Source organism: Cupressus sempervirens, chromosome 1 (genome assembly GCF_028749045.1).
Source record: "Cupressus sempervirens isolate cs-2001-9-10 chromosome 1, ASM2874904v1, whole genome shotgun sequence".
NCBI lineage: Eukaryota > Viridiplantae > Streptophyta > Pinopsida > Cupressales > Cupressaceae > Cupressus > Cupressus sempervirens.
In genome coordinates, this window is record NC_143118.1 from 110,732,767 (window position 1) to 110,740,084 (window position 7,318).

A 7,318-nucleotide genomic window follows, 5' to 3' on the forward strand; every position below is an offset into this window, starting at 1 on the left:
CTATTCGTAATAGTGATGTTAGGACTATCTCATTTAGGCGGTTGGAGAGATTAGCCAGGCATAATAATATAGAGTGGGCAACAATATGTGCCTTGATGCCTACCTAGGGGGAGCAACATAAGACTGAATATCATCCAGATATTCAAAAATTGAGAATAAAGTATGGGAAGGTATTTAGTGAGATTCCACCAGGCAGGCCACCAAACAGAGGTATTGAGCACATTATCGAGTTGGAGGAAGGTGTTAAGCCTGTCATGATCACACCATATCGGCACCCAAAATGACTCAAAGATGAGATCGAGAGGACCATCAACGAGTTGCTAGCAATGGGACACATCAAACCAAGTAAGTCACCCTTTGCATCTTATGTTGTTTTGGTAAAAAAGAACGATGGTACTCTACGAATGTGTATTGATTACAGGGTGTTGAATAAGAGAACTATAAAGAACAAGTATCCCATCCCACACATTGATGAGCTAATAGATGAATTGCATGGGGCTTGTTATTTCACAAAAAATTGATTTGAGATCAGGTTATCACCAGATCAGAGTTCGAGAGCAGGATATTGAAAAAATTGCTTTTAGATGTCATTACGGGCATTTCGAGTTTGTAGTCATGCCTTTTGGTTTGACTAATGCACCTGCCACTTTTTAGTCCACTATGAACAAGGTCTTCCACCATCAATTGAGGAAATTTGTGCTAGTGTTCTTTGATGATATTTTGATCTATAGCAGGACATGGCAGGAACATTTAGAGCACTTGGAGACAATATTAAGCATTTTATAGAGCGAGTCCTTGTATGCCAAGGAGTCCAAATGTGATTTGGGGATGACAGAATTATTGTATCTTGGACACATCATTAGTGCAAAAGGAGTGCGAATGGATCCTGAAAAGATTCGTGCTATTGTTGATTGGCCACCACCAGAGAACCTTACGCAATTAAGAGGGTTCCTTGGTCTATGTGGATTCTATCACAGATTTGTTAGGTGCTACTCACGACATGCAGCACCCATGACAGATTTGCTAAAGAAAGAGGCATTTGTGTGGACTCAGGACGCACAGGAGTGTTTTATGCGGTTCAAGGAAATAATGACTACATGCCCAGTATTAGCATTGCCTGATTTCACGAAGCCATTTGAGCTTCAATGTGATGCTTCTGGAGAGGGAGTTGGTGTTGTACTCATGCAGGACAAGCATCCTATAGCCTATGAGATTAGGAAACTCAAAGGGGCTGAGAGATCATTTAGTATATATGATAAGGAGATGTTGGCCATCATGCATGCCTTGGCCAAATTCAGACAGTATCTTGTGGGCAACAAATTTTGTATTAAAACTGATCATAATAGTTTGAAGCACTTTTTGGGACAACGAGACCTGAATGATCGTCAGCAAAAGTGGGTGAGTAAGTTACAGGCATATGATTTTGATATCACATATGTTAAGGGGACACAAAATATTGTTGCAGATGCTTTATCTCATAGGCCACACCTCACTTCTATGATTCAAATATCAGAGGATTGGCGACACTTGATTGTAGTAGAATATGCCAAAGACACGTGGGCCTTTGCTATAGTGGAGGGAAAAACAATTGACACCAGATACACTCTCATAGATAATTTGATCATTTACAAGAACAGGATTTACTTAGTCCTAGGATCGAAAGTGAAGCAATTGATTTTGAGAGCATTCCATAATTCACCTACAACAGGCCATCCTGGGTATTTCAAGACTTAAAGGTTAGTACAGGAACGATTCACTTGGAAGGGACTTAAGGCTGATGTTTTGCAATATGTGTGTGAGTGTCATGTTTGCCAGCCGAACAAACAAGAGCACACTTATCCAGTAGGGCTCCTACAACCACTTCCTATTCCCGACAGGAAGTGGGAGTGCATCTATATGGATTTTATTACGGGCTTGCCTAGGGCCCAGGGGCGTGATTGTATCTATGTGGTGGTGGATAGGCTGACAAAATATGCTCACTTCTTCCCTATCGCTACTACATACTCAGCAACTTAGGTGGTAGAGGTCTTCTTCAGGGAGATTTTTAGATTACACGATTTGCCTCGGAGCATTGTGAGTGACAGGGACAACCGCTTCATGAGTCACTTTTGGCAGGAGATATTTCAGTTGTGTGGCACTAAGCTTACACCTAGTACTAGTTATCACCCACAGACTGATGGTCAAACAGAGATTGTAAGCAAATGGGTGGAAGGGTATTTGAGGAATTATGTGGCAAATCAACAACAAGCTTGGGTCAGATGGATATATCTCTATGAGTATTGTTACAATACTACATATCATATGACTATACAAATGACACCCTTCATGGCACTTTATGGTTATGAAGCACCTAGTTTCTTAGATTTGTTGTTGGGAGACAGTCGAGTACCCCGTGCAGGTGAACTATTACAGGAAATTAAGGATATAGTTCCTACTCTCGGAGACAACATTGCTAGAGCTTAGAACCAGCAAAAGCAGTATGCAAACAAGAAGAGGATTGAGCATAGTTTTGAGGTAAATGATATGGTTTACCTCATGTTGCAGCCATATAAGGAGTCCACTCTCAAGAAGAGTGGTGCAGATAAACTCAAGCCACGCTATTATGGACCATTCAAGATCATCAAATGAGTTGGTGAAGTAGCTTATGAGTTGGAGTTTCCCACAAATAGTAGAGTGCACAATGTGTTTCATGTATCACGCCTCAAAAAGGTGTTGGGTCAGAATGTGATGCCTTCTACAGTATTACCTCCCTTTGATGATGAGGGGAAATTGATCTTAGTGCCAGAATCCATTCTGGATAGTAGAGAGAAGCAGCTTCGTAGGAGAGTAATCAAAGAGTATCTAGTTAAGTGGAAAGATTTGCCTGTTGAAGATGCTACTTGGGAGGGAGAAGTGATTTTGCAGCATCCAGCATTAAGATTGCTTGAGGCCAAGCAATTTTAGGAGGGGCGGACCTGTAATGTTCCATTTTTTTTTGAAGGAATTAATTATAAAGTTATCAATTAAAAAATATATATTACAAGGTAACTTTAAAAAAAATCTTCTAGAGGTTGCTGGAAGAAGCGGAGAAAAATTAAAAAGGGAAGCCGACTTATCAAGGAAAAAATAATAAATAGGCATTGAGGGCTCATTGCCTATCATCGAGATTTATTATTGAATTTTAGTTATGTGCGTTGTGGAGCCTAGGGTTTCTGCAAATAGTCACAATTGGCCATTGAGAATGAAAACTCTCAATTGGTACGCAATTTTGAGGGTGTGAGAGATCACCTGAATTATTGAAGCTGTGGGAAGGAAATTTCAGTCCTTTCATTTGTGCTTAATTGTTGATTTGGAGTTTCCAGTGGAGTTGCACTTTAACCATATCATCTTCAGCATTCAGTCTCCACCATTTGATCAATCCAAGTTTTTTTCATTTCAATCTGTAGTTGCAACAAGTTCTCAATTGTATACAGCTAGTTAGGGTTTCTCTGTAATGTGTTATGTCATAATGTTTTGGTGCTGAAATTTGCCATATCATTTGTAAAAACATTTGGTTTTCATTGAATGAATACATTGGCACTATTATTTCTTTTATATCAGCAATATATTTTAGCAGTGTATTAAATTTAGGGTTTTGTTTAGTGGCCTATTGGTTCGGGTTATTACAATGAAATCACTCAACTTGAAAGTTTGTAACAATTAATCATATTCATGGAATCACTCAACATGAAACCTTGTAATAATTAATCATATTCATGGAATCATTCAACATGAAAGCCTGTAACAATTATTCGTATTCATGGAATCACCCAACATGAAAAGATTTGTAAGACTCACAACCAAGCCTTTAATCACAGACTTTCTCAATGTGAACTATCATGGAATCTCTCAAGATGAAATCCAACTTCCATCACAAAATCTCTCAACATGATGACATCATGGACTCTCTCAACATGATATTCACTATCGCATAGTGAAAGATTTAGTATAGTTGATTCTTACAATCTTATTGTTGAAACAAGCATGGAAATGGGAATAACAAAATAAGACTTAGTTCCATTTAAGTCTCAAATATTACAAATACCATAAGCATTATCAAAAAGATGGGGATTCCATAAGCACTCCCTCTTAATGATGAAAAGAAGATAGTTGATGAAGCCTCCCTTTGAAGCTAAAACATCTCCCTTTCAATTAAGAATCATTTCAATCACAACAGTAAGAGGATGCAACCTCCCTCTGAGGCTGAGCATCTCCCTTTGAATCTCATATTTAAACAAATATGTATCATCAATTAGTAAGCAACATCCTTATGTAGTCTGTATAAACATCTCATTGCCTAATAACTCAAGAAAATAAAATACTAATCTTTGATTGTCTGAATGTTATGAGCATCACATGCAATAATTGGAACATCCAAAAATCAATCTTTTATTGTTGATCCTTTATTATTGATGTTGACTCCTAGTCAATGAAAATCCATATTGCAAAAAAACTTAGAGAATACCTCTGTACAAAATTTATAGAACCATATCAACACTTAGCTGAGAACATAACATCATTTTGAGAAGATTAATGTCACTGCTCAGGGAGAGACACAATATTCTTCAAGGCTGAAATCTCTCTCTTATTCTCACTTAGCAATGACAATTACAAAATACACATAACACTTTTAAAATAAGAGCAATTAATAGCACATAATTGATGATATCAAATAATTATGAGCTCAAATAAAGATGATGACTCCAATATAAAGCTGCCAACATATCATATAAATGCATGGAGCCAATAAAAAAGACACACACAAGGCACACATGAATATATATAGAGCCAATAACATCTGAAACTCTGAACCAACTGATCAAATAAAATATTTCTTGACCATAAATAATATTTCCTTCAAAGCTAAGGAAGACACACAATTAACATGCTGATACGAAGCTGAAGAAGATGATACAAAGATGTCTCAAACAAACATATCCTAGAAAATAAAATAAATCAATTACTTAAAATAAATTCAAACGTCAATGGAAGCATAAGAGAGGAAAACCAAGAAAGGTCCGAGATAAAAACATGAGGAAATCTTTTTACCAAAGGAAAAGACCCATCACATGAGAATATCAAACCTTTATACACAAGCCAAAAGAATACAAAATGACAAAGAATATAATTGATGAAGACTAGAAAGGACAAAACTGAAGCTCAAGCCCATCTGCAAGAAAGAAAATGGAAATTGTTGAGAGTTGACTTCAATACGAGAAAGATAAAGATAACCAACATCTCTAGCACTCCACTCAATAGAGCATGAAAGACAATAGTTACACAAATGAGATAAAACAATTCTAACCGACGCTTAAGACAAAAGAAGAAACACACTAGCACTCGAGATTGAGCACAAAAGTAAATGTCTCTAGACATACAAGAGGTTTGAGGATACAAAAAGGAACCAATACACAAAAAGGGTGCAAATGAAAGCATGGTAAAATCAAAGACGCTACATGAGATGAGATATCCAATGACATCATATCCACACAACTGGAATGTGAAGAATTATATTAGGTATACAGGTATCACTTATGGATAACTTCTTCACCTAATGCCACACAACTCCTTTGCAAGAGAAGGGGATATTAGAGTTTCAAGATGGCTCGACAAGGCCAACTAGAGACAAATTAAAAACACAAGGAGAGTACAACATGAATACCAACAAGGAGCCAAGGCAAATAAACATGGAAGACCTTATCGAAAGTCAAGGAACATATATATGAAAAAAATGCCAGATTTCATAATAACTTACCTCCGCATGGTAACATATCATAATCATGTAGAGATATTTATCACAGTAAGATTTAATTAAACACTATAAATCAGATAAAATAAATGACCCACCTTGAGCACGGGAGGAAGAAATGACTATAAAGTGCAGAACCAAATTGACCATTGAACTATAAGAGAATACATAGACATAAAGAAACAAGACCAAACATTCCTTTATTGTTGATATCTAAACCTGACTTTGACACCATGTTAAGTTTAGAGCCCATAAATCAATGATAATAAACAACGATAAGAAAGGAGCCAAAAGTGAAACAATAAACACCATAAATATCCTGGGAAAACCCCTCTAGAAGGAAGGGAAAAACTTAACCACACAACAAAAAATATCATTTTATTGATCATAAAGGTTTTAGTATTCAATACCTACTCTCTCTCTCTCTCTCTCTCTCTCTCTCTCTCTCTCTCTCTCTCTCTATGTAAAACTTAAGGAGAGACTTTTCACATTCCAACCGAAGGTCTCTCCAAATTCTGAAAACTTGACTCTTTATTATAATTACAACTGTACAATTTTCCATGCCTCAATGCATGTCGAATGACAATTGTTATTACATTTAATATTACAAATTAAATATAAGTGTCCTTTTTAGATGAAGGTAACAATAATGATAATAACACCCATATTTCTAGAGATAAAAATCTCTATCACAGCTATCATCTTGAATAAATGATTGCAGATTTTTTCAGTGGGCCGATGATGCCCCATCTACATCAATGACATCTAAAAGCTATAGAAGATGATAGAAGCGTTTGCAAGTTGTGTAAGGTTCCAAATACTTTTGTTGTTGGTGAGATCGCTTCCATGGCAAAAGTCAATATTATGTTTCTACAATGTGTTATTTGTGTTCTAATAATTTTTATTGCAGTATTAGTTATGGTGGTTTGGGATCATATGCGTAAATGTGGTTAAGAGACAAACATTGGCGGTGTAACTTTTTTTATGACTTTGTATACCCGATGGTGGACAAATTTTAGTAATGACATGACAGTTTTGTTGCTTAAAACTTGTCTATGATCGTGGAATATAATTTTTTACAATGATTTCGTATTTAAATAATGAATAAATTCTACTAGATTCACAAATAGTTATACAATGATTTTGTATTTAAATAATGAACAAATTCTACTAGATTACCAAGTAGTTTTGTTGTGTATAATGGTTTTCATGATTATATCTATTTGATTAGAAAAAGTAAACAAATTAAAATTCTCATTAATTAACTTCAATAGATAAATAAATATGAACTATAAAAAAAACTACTTGGAAAAAATAATAAATTAAAATAAATTATTTAAAAATAAAAAATAAAAATTTAATCTTCATCCCAATTCCACTCTTGCACAACCAAACATGAGATTAACATATTCCTGATCAAATTTCAGATAAATCAAATAAAATCTGAAATTGCTTTCGTCGATTCCCAATTATATTTCCCCAATTCCTATTCCAACAACCAAACGAACCCCCTCACTAAAGAGAGCGATTGATTCCTCGACTTAATGTCTC